Below are 18,653 nucleotides of genomic sequence, written 5' to 3'. Positions count from 1 at the left end.
GTGTTGTAGGAGTATTCCACCCATGGAATGAACTTGCTCCAGGACGTGGGCTGACGTTGGGCAGCACAGCGAAGCATATACTCCAGACTTTGATTAGCCCTTTAGGCCTGTCCATTGCTTTGAGGGTGATACCCAGAGGTGACGCTGACCGAGGCCCCGATCCCCTTACAGACTGCTTTCCATACCTTAGCGGTAAACTGGGGACCCCGGTCGGATACGATGTCCATTGGAATCCCATGAAGTTTGACAACGTGCAATATGAGGAGATCAGCGGTCTCGGAGGAGGAAGGCAGCTTGCGGAGGGGTATGAAGTGACTATGGTGTTGTTACCACTCGAGACGGGGTACCCCGTGACGAAGTCCAAGGCTATCTGCGACCAAGGTCGAGCAGGGATCGGCAGTGGGCGTAGAAGACCAGCCGGGGATCGGTGTGATGGTTTACTGCGGGCACAAGTGGAACAGGCAGTGATGAACTCACGAGTGTCAGCAGCCAAGGATGGCCACCAAAAACGTCTTCGGACAAAGGATAATGTTCGTTGGAACCCAGGATGGCAGAAGAACAGACTGGAGTGAGCCCAATCCAGGACCTGGGACCGAAGTTCACGGTGAACGAACAACTTGCCAGGAGGTCCACCCCCAGGTCCAGGACGAGCCTGTAAAGCCTTCTTCACTTGGTCCTCAATTTTCCAGGTTACCATTCCCACAATTCGCGTAGGTGGCAGAATGGTCTCAGGGATAGGCGGACAAGCATTCTCTGTCATGTGCACTCTGGACAAAGCGTCTGCCTTCAGGTTCTTGGATCCTGGTCTGTAAGACAAGACGTAGTTGAAGCGAGAAAAAAACTGTTGCCACCTTGCCTGTTGATTGTTGATACGTCGCGCTGAACGAATGGCGAGAAGGTTGCTATGGTCAGTCAAAATTTGGAACTGGTGTCTTGCTCCTTCTAACCAGTGTCTCCACTCTACTAGTGCCTCGTTGACGGCCAGCAGCTCCCTTTTGCCAGCATCGTAGTTTTGTTCAACCGGTGATAGTCGCCTAGAGAAAATGCACAGGGGTGAAGCATGTTATCAATTGTGGATTTTTGAGATAAAATAGCTCCAATCCCCGAATCAGAAGCATCCATCTCTACCAAGAATGGACAGTCCCAATCCGGATGGATGAGGATGGGTGCAGATATAAAGCTGGTTTTGAGTCCTCTTAAGGCACTGTCGGCCTCAGATGACCACAAGAAGTTGACCTTTGGTGAGGTGAGAGCGTGGAAGGGTGCGGCAATACGACTGAAGTCCCGAATGAATCTTCTATAGAATCCAGCGAAGCCCAGGAATCTCCTGAGTTCTGTCTTGGAAGTGGGTTGTGGCCAGGCTACCTCAGCCTTGACCTTCTCAGGGTCAGCCCTGTTGTGACCTCTCTCCACAATGAAGCCCAGAAAATCCACAGATGGGGCGTGAAAAAGGCATTTATCTGCCTTGACAAACAGTTTTTTTTCAAGAAGACGTTGAAGGACCAAACGAACATGCTGTTGATGCTCCTGTGGGTTGCGATAAAAAATAAGGATGTCGTCCAAGTAGACATCAGAAAACTGGTCCAGCATGTCATGTAAGATGTCATTGACCAGCGTCTGAAAAACAGCGGGGCATTGGTAGGACCAAAAGGTATCACTTTGTATTCATAGCGGCCAAGCTGAGTATTAAACGCAGTTTTCCATTCATCCCCCTCTTTAATCCGAACCAAGTGGTATGCGTTGCGAAGGTCGAGTTTGGTAAAGATGGTAGCAGGTGCCAACGGTTCAAACGATGCGTTAAGAAGAGGCAATGGGTATTTGTTTTTGATGGTTATGTTGTTGAGGTGGGCTTCACGGTGGAAGAGGGGTTAGTGCGTCTGCCTCACAATACGAGGTTCCTGCAGTCCTGGGTTCAAATCCAGGCTCGGGATCTTTCTGTGTGGAGTTTCCATGTTCTCCCCGTGAATGCGTGGGTTCCCTCCGGGTACTCCGGCTTCCTCCCACTTCCAAAGACATGCACCTGGGGATAGGTTGATTGGCAACACTAAATTGGCCCTAGTGTGTGAATGTTGTCTGTCTATCTGTGTTGGCCCTGTGATGAGGTGGCGACTTGTCCAGGGTGTACCCCGCCTTCCGCCCGATTGTAGCTGAGATAGGCGCCAGCGCCCCCCGCGACCCCAAAAGGGAATAAGCGGTAGAAAATGGATGGATGGATGTTGTTGAGGTGTCGGTAGTCAATGCAGGGCCGCAAGGACCCGTTCTTCCTGGTCACAAAGAACAACTCCGCAGCCACAGGGGATTTGGAAGGGGTTATGATCCCGGAAGCCAGTGATTCCATAATGTAATCTTTTATGGCTTCCTTTTCGGGAAGAGACAGGTTATACAGCCGAAAGGGGTTATGATCCCGGAAGCCAGTGATTCCGTAATGTAATCTTTAATGGCTTCCTTTTCGGGAAGAGACAGGTTATACAGCCGGCTGGAAGGCAGGGACGCCCCGGGAAGCAGCTCGATAGCGCAGTTATATGGCCTATGCGGCGGGAGAGATTTAGCACGTTCCTTGCTGAATATTTCGGCGAGGTCATGGTAGCACTCAGGAATGGTAGAGAGGTCGATCTTGTGGTTAGTGGATAGTGTTGTCTAGCGAGGAGCCGAGGCAGACTTCAAGCAATTAGCGTGACAGGGGCTGCTCCAGGCCATTATCTCTCCGGAGGTCCATGAGATGTGAGGATTATGTTGCTTCAACCAAGCTCTACCTAGGACCACAGGAGTGAAAGGGGCCTCCAAAACCCAGAAACGTGAGCTGGAAGGTCCTTATCCAAGGATACCAGAGGCATCTTGTTTTTTGGGCAAAACCGTAGTCCATCAGACTATCGTCCGCCCCAGAGTCCAAAAAAACCTTAACTGCCACTCTTTTGTCGTTCCAAGTTAAGGATGTGGAAAACAGAATGCCCAGGTTGTCTTGTCCCTGAGGAAGAGTTGAATGGCTTACCAGGATCCCCCTTGCTGGTGAGCCTGGTCCTTTTAATAGGGACGGACAGTAGCGGACAATGTGTCCCGTGCCCCCACAGTACAGACAGAGATGTTGCCTCATTCTTCTCACCCTCTCCTCCGTCCCCAAACGGGTTCTATCCACTTGCATGGGTTCGGGGGTTGGAACCGCAACTGGTAATGGGGTCGGTTGTCCTCCAAAGGACTAGAAGACGGAAGAAGGAGTCGTAGCCAGGGTTCTCCTGGCAACGCTCCGGGATCTCTCTGTTGCTCGCTCAACTAGTCTCTGGTCGTACTGAAGGGCCAAATCAATGAGGGCTCTGCAAGAGATCGGTCTATCCCTCAGCAGACCGTCTTTAATTTCTTCAGCGAGTCCCTGACGAAAAGCACTTTGGAGCGCCTTGTCGTTCAGCCGCTGTCTGCCGCAATGGTCCGAAACTCAAGGGTGTAAGCTGCAACCGAGCGAGTTCCTTGCTGGATGGTGTGCAGACGTCCTGCGGCACCCCTCCATCCTTGGGGTGGTCAAATACGGCCAAAAACTCGGACCGAAAAGCTGAGTAGTCGGTGCCAAGGCCTAGTGACTTGTCCAAAGCTGCAGTAGCCCACTTAAGAGCAGGTCCGGTAAGCAGCAAAAAAATAAATGCAATTTTGGCCCCATCAGTAGTGTAGCGCGAGGGTTAGTGCAAAAAAATAAACTCACATTGCACCAAAAAACCCCTGCAGAGTTCAAAATTACCCTCAAAAGGCCTAGGACTAGCAATCTTGGGCTCCCGGCTAAGAGAAACGCTAGCGGAGCTAGTAGCTGGTGTAGCATGCTGTCCTGTTACCAAGTCTTGTACTGGACTGGGGCCTAACTGGTCCAACTTAGTATATAACTTGGTGAAGGCTTCTTGTAAATTGTCCTCTAATGCCTCAAAGCGAGTCTGGTGTGTCTTAAGGACTGAGCACATTACCTCCAAGTCCAGACTTTGTGGTATCCGAGCCTGGGGAGCGAGTCTCGGCTGGGGGTGTCGTCTGGGTCTGACATGGTTGGCCGGAACGTACTGTTATGTACTTGAGGGCTGGAAGGAGACGACACCACGAAAGACTTAAGGTTACCAGGTTTATTGAAACCTTTGATGATTGTGTGGGGGTTGTGTATGCTACTCTAAGTGTTGGTTGCAGAATTAAGTGTAAAATTAACCATGTGAATAATTCAGGAGGGTGTTGTACATGCGTGATGGATGAAACCTTCCTCTGACCAAGGGGATAGGCACAAGGGAGATCCGGGTACAGGCAGGAGGTCGAGGGCAGGCGGCAAGCAACAATGTCCGAGTCCAGGCGAGTGATCGAGGATCGAGGGAGGCAGTCCAATTTCTGGGTGGAGGTCGAGATCCAGCGCTCGAGCACATGAAACAAGGCGGGTACTGCAAGGAGGACATGGGACAAGTCAGCGTGGCAAAAAGGGCACCAGACAAAAGAGGCGAGGACAACAAGAGGGAAGCCAGAGACGTAAATGCTTACCACAAGAGTTAACGACGTTCCGGCGCAGGATCCAAGGAGTGACTGGATTTTATGCTGTCCCTTTGATTGCTGCCAGGTGCTCTGAGGACAGGGAGACTGCAGCTGCAGCGAATCGGGGGCGTCGTGCGCGTGCGAGGTCGTGTACTGGCATGCTGCCAGAAAGAGTGTGGGAACCTGCAGCGGTATAGTCTTGGGTTTGAATCCACGCCGTGACAAGTTAACGGGTTATGTTTAAAAGTTCATACCAGCATTCTTTACACATACAAACTGTAGCACACAAAAAAGCCCATTTAATAAATAAAAACTTTATTATGGTCTTACCTTTACTTATAAATGAAGTCCTTGTGCCTTTCCTTCTGAACAAAAGCATCGATAACTTGTTTATACAAGTCTTCCTTATCTTACCTCCTGCTTTGATTGAAAGTCCAGTTTAGAAAACTGTTTTATTTTAGTTATGTAATCATCCATGTTAAAAGTCCGGAGGAGAGGAAAAAATAAACGATCGCTGCCGCTGCACTTGACTTGCTTACTGTAGCTTGTTGACACTTATTCTGCAGCCGAGTAATCGCAAGAATGATCCTTGGGATCACTAGCGCCCTCTATCACCATGAGGCGAGAGAACAGGTGCCTCACACAGTGTGTCTTCGCAGCCGTTTTATGATTGCTCAGCACAAGAAATACGTTACACATTTAAAGTTGTTGACAAAATACACTGTACATTATATACCTCAGTTAACTAAATTATGCAAATGTATAATATAATTCAAATAGCAATACGGTCTCACTGCACAGCAGCCAGCAGTTAGCCGAGTCATTGCGCAATCCATGGTGAGGCTCAAATGGCTGCTGACTCACCGCAAGTCTCTTCTCAGTATGTGAACGGCAAATGTGAAAATTCAGCGATTTTGAATAGAAATAATCTAAAACTGGTGAAGTTAAATGTAAAATAACTTTATAAAGTATAATCACTGGATACATACAACAATTTAATTATTTTTTTTTGTTTTTAAATTTTTTTTCTTTCCATGATGGCACGTGAGGCACTGCCTCACCTGCCTCCCCTGACTGCACGTCACTGGTATATATATATATATATATATATGTATATATTTCGAAAAGAAAGTCAGCAAATTTTGTGACAAAAAAAATAAATAATATTCGGACACAAATGTTATTTATTGGCTGAATGTCATACAGTAAACATTTTTTAATGTTTTACTAAAATAATTTGTGATTTGTTTGTTTCAATCTAAAGTCCAGTCAGGGTGTATTTTGAAGTGAAATTTGCTAGTGAGTGTACCAGTCTCCTTATTCATCTGATCACTGACCGAACAGCAACCTGCCTGTCAAGTAAACATCCACAGTTAAAGTAAAAGGAGCATGATTAATTTGTGTATATGCGATCAATTTGTGTGATTAATCAAGAGTTAACTTGTTTTTGATAGCCCTAATGATAATACATTTTTCTGGTATTAGCATCTTGATTATTGTCATTGTTTCTTTAACGATCAGTCACTTTACGTCTTGTTATGTTTCCTTGGTTTGTGTTTATTTCCTGTGTAGCGCTCTTATGTTTGATTCCTTTTCCTGCATGTCTCCCTGAGCGCATTTTCCCCTCACCTGCCGCTGATTAAAAGCCTGGCCACACCTGGTAGTGGTTGTCAATCAGCTGGCTTCTATAAATGCCTTCCTCGCCTTTTGTTTCGGTTACTGACTTTGACTTGCATGCTCTGTGCAAGACTGCTCGTCCTGCGCAGTATTTTACTTCTATTTTTTCCCCTTATTTAATTATGGGTTCAAGCACATATTTACATCATCCTGCCACTATTACCTAGTTAAGTGGTCATTTTGGGGCGGTTTCAAAAGCCCCGGCGAATTTGTAAAGGTTCTGCGGTGTAAAAGTCCCCATTGACCAGAGTCAAAATGATTACGTTGGGTAACTTCCAATTCAGTTTTTCCCATAAGTACGTAAATTGGTTCAACACCAGCTTCACCATCTTTGGTGGTTTAACAGTAAAGAAGGAAAATGGAATGGGTGGAAAAGTCATTTTTCTTTCCTGTTTTAGTTTCCAAGTGGCCGTGCCAATATTTTAAGTTAGCTTGGGTCAAAAAACTTCCATAGAAATGTTCAATAATTTATTTCCCTTGAGCTTCAGCTAGGGCTACTATAAAGTATATCATTGCTATCAATTAAAACACGTAACTCCATTAGAACTGATGTTTTATTAATCAATCCATGCTTTTTAATCATTTTTTACTTTGGTTAAAATGATATTGTACAGAAGGTACGAAAATTATATTAAGTAATAGAAAATGATTAAGCAAGTGGTGTTACTGGAGCGGACTGTCCCCTGGGAGGAAAGGATTGGCAAAGCCAATGAGCGCAAAAGGGTCAAATACACCGCAGAGTGCCAGAGCAGTGGCTAGAAATCCCGCTGTTAACCGATCATAGCCGGTTGCAGAGGTTTTGCAGGTCACTCCTGAAAGCCACTGTTCAAAGTCCTTGGCATCAGAGCACTGCAGTTGAGAAAATGTGATGAACCGTACCCCAGATTATGTTTTGTTTAAATTTAGGATTCCCTTGTTTCTGTTTTAACAAGCCTGTTTGTGTTACTTGTTGCCATGGGTGCTCTTTATGTTTACCTGCCTCTGGTTAGTGAGCGGCATGCTCACCTGCTCACGGTCACTAATCAGATAACTATTTAGTCTTGCCTCTCGCCACGCTCTGTCTGGCTGTTTTGTTTGCTTCACGCAACACGTTACGTTACGTTTGATATCTTTGCTTCTTGTTCCCGTGCTAAGTTTATCTTTTGCTTCCCGTGCCGTCGGCACATTCCTATTTTTGAAATTATTGCCTCGTTACTGTAATAAACCATTTTTCCTACCTGCAGTCTGCTTCTGAACGTCCATCTAGATCTTGGGAAATCGAACGGCGCAAAAGAATGCGGCCCCATGGTAGTGGTAGTAATCAGTGATGTTGTCAAAATCGAACCTTGTAATGTGTTTTTGAAGTTAATGCTTACAATTATAAAAATACAAAAATAATCCATGTTATTATGAATATGCCTGTTACTACATTACATATAGAATAGAAGTACTCTTTTGATCCCGGGGGGAAATTCAGCACCACAGTTTGCTCACAATAAACAATGATAATAATAAATACATACAGGTGCTGTTCATATTATTAGAATATCATGAAAAAGTTTATTTATTTCAGTAATTATATTCAGAACGTGAAACTTACATATTATATCAATTCATTACACACATAGTGATATATTTGAAATGTTTATTTCTTTAAATGTTGATGATTAGTACTGACAATTACTGAAAATCCCAAATTTCGTATCTCAGAAAATTAAAATATTATTTACGACTAGTACCAAAAAATATTTTTTAGAAATGTGGGCCAACTGAAAAGTATGAACATGGAAAGTTTCAGTATGTACGGCAATCAATACTTAGTTGCAGCTCCTTTTGCCTGAATTGCTGCAGCAATACGGCGTGGCATGGAGTCCACCAGTCTGTTGCACTCCTCAGGTGTTATGAGAGCCCAGGTTGCTTTAATAGTGGCCTTCAGCTCTTCAGCTTTGTTGGGTCTGGCATCTCGCATCTTCCGCTTCACAATACCCCATAGGTTTTCTATGGGGTTAAGGTCAGGTGAGTTTGCAGGCAAATCAAGAACAGGGATACCATGGTCCTTAAACCAGGTACTGGTAGATTTGGCGCTTTGTGCAGGGGCCAAGTCGTGTTGGAAAATGAAATCTTCACCTCCATAAAATTGGTCCGCGACAGGCAGCATAAAGTGTTCTAAAACTTCCTGGTAGACTGCTGCATTGACCCTAAACCTCAGGAAACACAGTGGACCAACACCAGCAGATGACATGGTACCCCAGACCATTACCGATTGTGGAAATTTGACACTGGACTTCAGGCAACGTGGATTCTGTGCCTCTCCTGTCTTCCTCCAGACTCTGGGACCTTGATTTCCAAAGGAGATACAAAATTTACTTTCATCTGAAAACATAACTTTGGACCACTCAGCAGCAGTCCAGTCCTTTTTGTCTTGAGCCCAGGCGAGACGCTTTTGACGTTGTCTCTTATTCAAGAGTGGCTTTACACAAGGAATACGACAGCTGAAGCCCATATCTTGCATACGTCGGTGCGTGGTGGTTCTTGAAGCACTGACTCCAGCTGCAGTCCACTCTTTGTGGAGATCCCCCACATTTTTGAATCGGTTTTGTTTGACAATCCTCTCCAGGGCGCGGTTATCCCTCTTGCTTGTACACTTTTTTCTACCACATCTTTGTTTTCCCTTCGCCTCTCTATTAATGTGCTTGGACACAGAGCTCTGGGAACATCCAACCTCTTTGGCAATGACCTTTTGTATCTTGCCCTCCTTCTTTAAAGTATCAATGGTCATCTTTTGGACAGTTGTCAAGTCAGCAGTCTTCCCCATGATTGTGTGTCATACAGAATCAAAGTGAGAGACCATTTAAAGGCTTTTCCAGGTGTTTTGAGTTAGTTGGCTAATTAGAGTGTGGCACCAGGTGTCTTCAGTATCTGACCTTTTCACTATATTCTAATTTTCTGAGATGTTGAATTTAGGGTTTTCATTGGTTGTCCACTATAATCATCTCCTTTTTGGCAAAAAGCACTTGAAATGTATCAGTCTGTTTGGAATGAATGTATACATTCTACAAGTTTGACTTTCTAAATGGAATTAATGAAATAAATCAACTTTTTCATGATATTCTAATAATATGACCAGCACCAGTATATAATATGTGAATATCCATCCATCCATTTTCTACCGCTTATTCCCTTTCGGGGCCGCGGGGGGCGCTGGCGCCTATCTCAGCTACAATCGGGCGGAAGGCAGGGTACACCCTGGACAAGTCCCCACCTCATCGCAGGGCTAACACAGATAGACAGACAACATTCACACTCACATTCACACACTAGGGCCAATTTAGTGTTGCCAATCAACCTATCCCCAGGTGCATGTCTTTAGGAAGTGGGAGGAAGCCGGAGTACCCGGAGGGAACCCTCGCATTCACGGGGAGAACATGCAAACTCCACACAGAAAGATCCCGAGCCTGGATTTGAACCCAGGACTGCAGGAACTTCGTATTGTGAGGCAGACACACTAACCCCTCTTCCACCGTGAAGCCCAATATGTGAATAATACAAATATATTCTAAATATATTCTACATATATATGTACTTACAGCATGCATATAAAACCTGATGGAGGTGTATGGATGTTTTTTTAAGCGCTTTATAGGCGGTAAAGAGCAACTCCCTTTGGCTCCGTTGTTAGTTGACTTTACTATTTAGAACACATAACAATAAGAAAGACGTGTGTTCTTGTCTTAAATAAGGATTGTGAATAATAGGCAACATTCCCCCCAAAAAGTGCAGTTGCCCTTTAACCGGGTAAGGCAATGACAACCAACTCATCAAGTTGTATTAAATTGCCTAGAAAAAGAAAAGATTGAGTTTTGGATGGCTAATAGAAGATACATGTAAACAGGTTCAAAAGGATAATATTATAGTTAGCCCAATAGTTCCAATTCCTGGCATAACACAGTGACATCCCAGACGTGGATCTGCCCTTATTAAAGAACATAGTGTTTAATTTGTCATCAGTGAGAAAAGTATTATGAATATGTCATAATATATACAATACAGACACATTTAAAACTATAAATATTAAAGTTGAAGCTGCAGCAGCTATTCCACAAAAAAATATGGTTTTAAATAGAAGATCTAGCGACAAGTTATTGTTTTGTTTTTTTTACTCGGGGTATTAATAACAATTTACATGGCAGTAAACTGGACAAAGGAAAATAAAGCAAGTAAGGCAGTTGTCGGACTCTGTAAGGGCGTTAATTAGCATAAAAATATAGCTTCATAAACAAGACAAGTTTTATTATGCAAAATAGTTCAGACCATATTTAGAATAAAAAAAAGCTGGAAGTGTAGTAACATTTTTCTGGATACCTGCTCAAGTAGGAGTTGTGGGGAACAAAATAGCAAATAGTTGTGCAAAGCAAGCAAAAACTAAAACAGAAATAAAGATGGATATTAATCTCAGTAAAGCAGAAGTGAAATGACTAATTCAGATACTTGAAACAAATAAAAGGAGTCAATATTACAAAGTCCAGATGAGTGAATGAGTAATAAGAGGAAGTCATTGAAATAGGAAGGAAGAAGATATTATTACTAGAATGACTTTAGGATCTCGATAGTTCGCAAACATAACACATGGATGTGTGGTTGCATTTTAAGAGATATAATAGAGATAGGGAAATAATGAAAATTAAGTTAGCGAAAGAAAAGGTTAGTATAGCAGTGGTGTATATGTTAAAGGCAGACTGAAACCCACTACTACCCACCACGCAGTCGTATAGTTTATATATCAATGATGAAATATTAACATTGCAACACATGCCAATACGGCTTTTTTAGTTTACTAAATTACAATTTTAAATTTCCCGGGAGTTTTGTCTTTGAAACGTCGTGTAATGATGACGTGTATGCAGGACGTCACGCGTTTTTAGGAAGCACGAGCGCTACACACACACACAGGTAAAAGTCGTCTGCTTAAACCGCATAATTACACAGTACTTTGGAGATCTGTGTTGCTGAATCTTTTGCAATTTGTTCAATTAATATTGGAGAAGTCACAGTAGAAAGATGGAGCTGGGAAGCTTTAGCCTTTAGCCACACAAACACACGGTGATTCCTTGTTTAAAATTCCCGGAGTTGAAACTTTCCTATGGATCAGAGCACGGTCAAGCAGACATGGATCCTACCGAATGTCAACCACCAGGTTTCGGTAAGAAAATTGTGGGTAAAAAGTCGCCACTTACTGGATATCAGCTGAGCTTGTGTCGTCCGTACAGCTGCCGTCGACACCTGTGAGACATTGGCGTCAACACCCGGCCGTGGAGACACCCCTTTGACTATCAGGTAATATTAAACTCACTAAAACACTAGCGACACAATAGAAAGATAAGGGATTTCCCAGAATTATCCTAGTAAATGTGTTTAAAAACATCGGAATACGTCCCAATGCTATCGCGTTTTGTTTTTTTTCAACTTTTTTTTTTTTTTCTAGTCCGTCACTATCAATATCCTCAAACACGAATCTTTCATCCTCGCTCAAATTAATGGGGAAACTGTTTTTGTTGGAGGCTCCCATTAAAATCAATGTGAGGAGCCCCCACACTTGTGACGTTATCGTCTGCGACTTCCAGTAAAGGCGAGGCTTTTTCAGGAAGTACCAAAAGTGGCGAACTTTATCATCGATTTTCTCTACTAAATCTTTTCAGCAAAAATATGGCAATATCGCGAAATTATCAAGTATGACACATAGAATGGACCTGCTATTCCCGTTTAAATAAGAAAATCTCATTTCAGTAGGCCTTTAAGACTGCATTGGAAACATGTAAGGTACAAAGCAATACATTTTTTATTTTTTAAAAGCCATGGTTAAAAAACAAATTAGTGTAGGGTATAATCTCGATTCACACTCCATTTTAGAAGGTGGTGGTAATACAAAGTTGCTTGCTAACCGTTATTAAACAAAAAAAATAAAATAAAATAAGAAGTCCTCTCCTGTAGCTCCAGACGGCTGAACACTTTAGCCACATCTCACGATGTGGTATAGGATGATGAAAGTCGATTGAAGTCTCCACTGGACACATGAATCCAATTAACTGAAGTTGGGTTAGTGTGTATAAGTACTGAGACCATTCACACCATCACATTCAAACAGCAACACAAGACAGACAGGCATTCACATTTTGATTAAGCATTTACATTTAGGATGTCGCCCTTCAATTTAAGATTGGAATTTAACAATTTTTTTGCATTTAGATGTAAGTGTAACATTTAGATTTAGCATAGATCTTGATTTAACATTTAGATGTAAGATTTAGATTTCACATTTACATTTAACACAGGAGTGTCAAAGTCATTTTAGATCGGGGGCCACATGGAGAAAAATCTACTCCCGAGTGGACCGGACTGGTAAAATCCCGGCATGATAACTTAAAAATAAATACAACTTCAGATTGTTTTCTTTGTTTGAAAATAGAAGAAGCACTTTCTGAAATTGTAGAAATCAAAATGTTGTGGGGTTTTTTTTAAACTTACATGTTGCGGTTAATAGTACTCTACCTTTATTCGTCGTTATTTATATTTTATGAATAAATTATATGATGATGTTCATCAGTCAACTCATTGGTGTTCATTTTCAATCTATCAAGATAAAAATGTTTTTATCAAAATCAAATTACAAATGCAACCTGGGGATAGGTTGCAGTTGCAACGACACGGATCAACTGCAACCTGGGGATAGGTTGATTGGCAACACTAAATTGGCCCTAGTGTGTGAATGTGAGTGTGAATGTTGTCTTCCGCCCGAATGCAGCTAAGATACTTTAGGCTCCAGCGACCCCCAAAAAGGGACAAGCGGTAGAAAACGGATGGATGGATGGAAATTGCAGTTTTGTCTTGATCTGTGGTCCGGATCATGTTTTATGTTTTCTGGTTGTTTTGGACTCCTTTAGTTCCTGTTTGTGCACCTCCTGTGTTTAATCACCATGGTTACTTATAATTTCCACCTGCCTCTTGCGATCTGGACGCTCATCCGTTGCTCATAAGAGACTTCAAGTTTATTGTTCTTCGGTCAATGGTCAACAAAGCAAACAAACAGTTGTACATCCATAGATTGAAAATAAAAAGTTGTACATTCATAGATTGAAAATAAAAAAAATGTTACAGACCGAAAGGGTTTAGGCTGAAGTTAAACACTTATTGCGCCTAACCCTATAGACTCTTTTTGAGACTGCCTTTTCCGGTCACTCGTGGTGGATTCATTGTTTGCATTCGCAACAGTTACGTTGGTATTCTGGTTTCCGAGTTCATGATTCCTGTGCTAAGCGGTTTCATTAGCTTCTATGATTCCTGTGCTAATAAGTAAGTTGCCTTAGCTTCCCTTGCGATCGGCACGCATCCCCTTTGTTTTGTTTTTGTCTGTTCGTATCTACACTTATAAATTATGAGAAATAAATCATCTCCTACCTGCACGCTTTCATACGGAGTTGTCCATTCTGCATTCTGGGAGAACGACCCCACAGCAAGCTGCGACCCCCCACGTGACAAGTATGTTATTTATGTAGTTTGATCATTTTCCTTGACTGATGTACTAACATCACGTGGCTTATTCTGTACATATGTAGCATCATCTACAAAGATACAAATAATTGCTATTGCGACATCCATTGGACACGGATGAAGTACTGGCTGTCCAGAGTCAGGACCCAGGATGGACCGCTCGTCCAGAGTCGGGACCTAGGATGGACCGCTCGCCTGGTCATCGGTTGGGGACCTCTCTGCGCTGCTGATCCGCCTCCGCTTGGGATGGTTTCCTGTTGGCTCCACTATGGACGGGACTCTCGCTACTGTGTTGGATCCACTTTGCACTGGACTCTCACAGTTGTGTTGGAGCCACTATGGATTGAACTATCACAGCATCATGTTAGACCCGGTCGACATCCATCGCTTTCGGTCCCCATGCAAGTGCAAGTGCAAACGAGTTTGCACTTGCACTTGCATGGCTTAATCTTTGAGACAAGCATATGCTACTGGGGGGTTTCCCACATATCTCCAAGGTTTCTCATAGTCATCATTGTCACTGTCACCGACGTCCCACTGGGGTGAGTTTTCCTTGCCCTTATGTGGGCCCTACCGAGGATGTCATTCAAAAATTTCAGGTAAAATTTTATACTTGGCAAACTCATCCCACGGGCCGGATAGAACATCGGGCCTTAACTTTGACACCCCTGATTTGACATAATGTCACTATTTAATTTGTAAGGAACGTTAACTAAATATGAGAAAAGTGAGCTAAATATACAAAATATATCAACTGGAAATGTGTGTTTGAATATGTACTTTTTTTTTGTCGTGATGGGAGTTGAAGAGTTAAAGGGCAAAGACTGAGCTGATGACAGTGTGTGTCTGAGTGCACGTTAGAGAGAGAGACAGTGAGAGAGAGAGAGAGAGAGAGAGAGAGTCTTTTGACTATGACCCTCCGGTACCAGTTGGCAAGCGACTCTCTGGCGGGTTGCCAGGCGAACCCAACACCTCTCAGACAACGTGCAGCTCGTCTCGTTCACAGCCGCGTCATAGAAACGGTCTTCTCTTCTAGGTGGCAACAGCAGCCACTACTGGCCAACTGGAGGCATTATGTGCATGTATTCATGCTTACAACTTGGCCTGTTGCTGCCCCGTTTCACACTGGTAGTTTATTTAGGTTCAAACAAACAGATAAGAGTAATATCTCGATGTATGGGTCCTTTTTATCATAGACCTTTCAAGATGGACACCTGTATGGAGAGTCCATGATTTGATTAACGTGGACCCCTGACTTAAACAAGTTGAAAAACTTATTGGGGTGTTACCATTTAGTGGTCAAATGTAATATATATAATCTACTAATAAAAGTTTCAATCAATCAATCAATCTATCCAAAGTCCATTTACCACCCGCAAAATTATTTTATTAAACTGTAAGAAAAAAAAAGTAGGTTTTGAGAAATAAGCTACATTGCATTAGTCTTATGCTTTGCAGTGGGAGAACAAGTATAGCCTCCAAGTCAAAAGATGCATGTTTAAGCAATTTCTGTGTGGATTTTTCCTCCAAGAGGTTCTTAATCATCCATCCATTTTCTACCGCTTATTTCCTTTGGGGGAGGGGGGTGGGGGGGCGCTGGTGCCTATCTTAGCTACAATCGGGCGGAAGGCGGTGTACACCCTGGACAAGTCGCCACCTCATCGCAGGGCCAACACAGATAGACAGACAACACTAGGGCCAATTTAGTGTTGCCAATCAAACTATCCCCAGGTGCATGTCTTTGGAGGTGGGAGGAAGCCGGAGTACCTGGAGGGAACCCACGCAGTCACGGGGAGGACATGCAAACTCCACACAGAAAGATCCCGAACCCGGGATTGAACCCACGACTACTCAGGACGTTCGTATTGTGATGCAGAGGCACTAACCCCTGTGCTGCCAGTTCTTAATCAGGTGTGTATTAACTTTTCCCAGAGTGGGTCACATAAAGAAAACATGAAAGAGGTACTTTGATACATTTTACAGTGAAGCCAAGACATTGTAGGTCAATGTATGCTCATATCTGAACAAAACATCCACATCTTTGCTTTACATTGTACAAACCCCAAAACCAGTGAAGTTGGCACGTTGTGGAAATTGTATATAGAAACAGAATTCAATGATTTGCAAATCCTTTTCAACTTAAATTTAATTGAATAGACTTCAAAGAAAGGATATTTAATGTTCGAACTGAGAATCTTGTTTTTTTTTTTTGCAAATAATTATTTACTTAGAATTTAATGGCAGCAACACATTGCAAACAAGTTGACACAGGGATTTCTACCACAGTGTTACATGTACTTTCCTTTTAACAACACTCAGTAAACTTTTGGGGACTGTGGAGACCAATTTTTGAAGCTTTTCAGGTGGAATTCTTTCCCATTCTTGCTTGATGTACAGCTTAAGTTGCTCAAGTAAAGTGAATTATATTTATATAGCGCTTTTTCTCTAGTGACTCAAAGCGCTTTACATAGTGAAACCCAATATCTAAGTTACATTCAAACCAGTGTGGGTGGCACTGGGAGCAGGTGGGTAAAGTGTCTTGCCCAAGGACATAACGGCAGTGACTAGGTTGGCAGAAGCGGGTATCGAACCTGCAACCCTCAAGTTGCTGGCACGGACACTCTACCAACCGAGCCATTGTGGTATTCTCGGCTTTATAATGCACCACACATTTTCAATGGGGGGACAGGTCTGGACTACAGGAAGGCCAGTCTAGTTCCCTCACTCTTTTACTATGAAACCATGCTATTGTGACACAGGGCTTGGGCATTGTTATGCTGAAATAAGTTCATGATAACGTTGCTTGGATGGCATCATATGTTGCTCCAAAACTTGTATGTACTTTTCAGCATTAATGGTGCCTTCACAGATGTGTATGTTACTCATGCCTTGGCCTTAATACACCCCCATACCATCATAGATGCTGGCTTTTAAACATTGCGCCTATAACCATCCGGATGGTTCTTTTCCTCTTTGGTCCAGAGGACACCACGTCCACAGTTTCCAAAAACAATTTAAAATGTGGACTCGTCAGACCACAGAACATTTTTCCACTTTGCATCAGTCTATCTTAGATGAGCTTGTTTCTGGGTTTTGTTGATAAATGGCACCCCTGTTCTAAATTTCCCATATATGTTTGAATGTGTGAACGCTTGTCAATATGTGCTCCATGATCGGACAGTCCAGGCTGTATACCTCGCCTTCCACCCCCGAAATCAGCTGGGATAGGCTCCAGCTTACCTGTGGTGATTTTGAGGACAATGTATGGCCTCAGTCATTTGAGGCCATACCCAAGATGGTGCCCCCCTAAGCTTGCCAGGCACTTAATCAGGCCAATGTGTGTGTGTGTGTGTGTGTGTGTGTGTGTGTGTGTGTGTGTGTGTGTGTGTGTGTGTGTGTGTGTGTGTGTGTGTGTGTGTGTGTGTGATACTCATATGTGCAAAGTCCTCAGGGGTCCTTTCATCTAGATTTCACTTGGGGTGGGGGTGGGGGGGGGGGATGCGCGAGGCAGACAGCGTGACCAGCAGCGTGTGGCGGATGAGGAAAGTGGGGGGGCCACATAATAGAATAGGGGAGCAGGAAGACTGGCAAGTCTGATCCCTGCAGCTGTGGGCCTACGTGAGCTTCTGCAGGACTGCTCCAAAGAAGCCTCCCTCCCTCATATGCACCTGTACTAATAGACTGTCTGTACCCCCTTTTTCTTTCCTTTGGGCACCATCCTTTTTTACACAGTGGGAAACAGCAGCTTCATCTGCATCTGCACCTGCATGCACGTGAAAATACTACTACTTTTTTCAGCTGAGCACAATTAACAACATTGGTTTTGATGCTGCCGTGTTATGCAATACAGTGAAATTGCTTTGGCTGTAGGAACTCACCTTATTATTTGGAATCAACACCCCAAGATGGCAGTAGCTACATGTTCCTTGATGGATCTTTTTGTTTCCTTTCCGCTTTCCCACGTCATGATAAAGCCGCCTTTGCAAAACCTTGACATTGAGACACCGCGCCTTTAATTTGCACGCAGGAGCGCTCATGTGACCCGTCCCTCCCTCCACTCCCCCCGACAACGGTGGCCGTGCACGGGACACTTAGGCCAAGGTCAGAGATGGTCACATGGTGCACAGGAGGAAGTAGAATGACAAAGTTCAACGAGTTAGACAATGTTGTGTGACATGTCAAAAGGTGACAGCAGAGGACGTGAAAGCACAAGAAAGAGATAAAGGGGCCAAAATGGCCTTGTGCGCCTCAGCAGGTGCACTTTTTGGCAGGAAGGTGATGTCACGTCCACATTCTCATCTAAAGAAAACACAGCACTGACCTCTGCTGGTTAGACTTGGTAAGAAGCAAATGTGGGATGATAACCATAGAAAGAGAAAAGGACGGTCAATGTTTTGGCTAAAGCTAACATTGACATAAAACAGTGGTTCTCAACCTTTTTTCAGTGACGTGAACATTTTTTTAATTCAAGTACCCCCTAATCAGAGCAAAGCATTTTTGGTTGAAAAAAAGAGATGAAGTAAAATACAGCACTGATTTATTAAATTGTATAACAGTGCAAAATATTGATCATTTGTAGTGGTCTTTCTTGAACTATTTGGAAAAAAATATATAAAAATGACTAAAAACTTGTTGAAAAATAAAAAAGTGATTCAATTATAAATAAAGATTTCTACACATGGAAGTAATCATCAACTTAAAGTGCCCTCTTTGGGGATTGTAATAGAGATCCATCTGGATTCATGAACTTAATTCTAAACATTTCTTCACAAAAAAAGAAATCTTTAACAATATTTATGCAACATGTCCACATAAAATCTATCTTTCAAAACTGAATATTGCATCGTTGCATTTCTTTTCACAGTTTATGAACTTACATTCATATTTTGTTGAAGTATTATTCAATAATATATTTATAAAGGATTTTTGAATTGTTGCTATTTTTAGAAGTATAATTTTTTTTAACATCT

General features: G+C 43.0%; 1 long non-coding RNA gene across 2 annotated transcripts in view; it reads left to right on the top strand.

The window, feature by feature from the left end:
• The window catches only part of LOC133553021 (uncharacterized), a 64,290-nt gene that overhangs the window by 28,741 nt on the left and 16,896 nt on the right, over nt 1-18,653 (top strand). Inside the window, exon 3 of one of the 2 annotated variants that reach the window (XR_009806822.1) lies at nt 11,406-11,472. The exons of the other annotated variant lie outside the window; for it this stretch is intronic. This is a non-coding gene — a long non-coding RNA (uncharacterized LOC133553021). The remainder of the gene's footprint in view (nt 1-11,405; nt 11,473-18,653) is intronic. 2 annotated transcript variants of the gene reach the window in all.

The sequence above is a fragment of the Nerophis ophidion genome, linkage group LG05, assembly GCF_033978795.1.
Source record: "Nerophis ophidion isolate RoL-2023_Sa linkage group LG05, RoL_Noph_v1.0, whole genome shotgun sequence".
NCBI lineage: Eukaryota > Metazoa > Chordata > Actinopteri > Syngnathiformes > Syngnathidae > Nerophis > Nerophis ophidion.
This window is presented reverse-complemented; position numbering and strand designations above follow the sequence as displayed.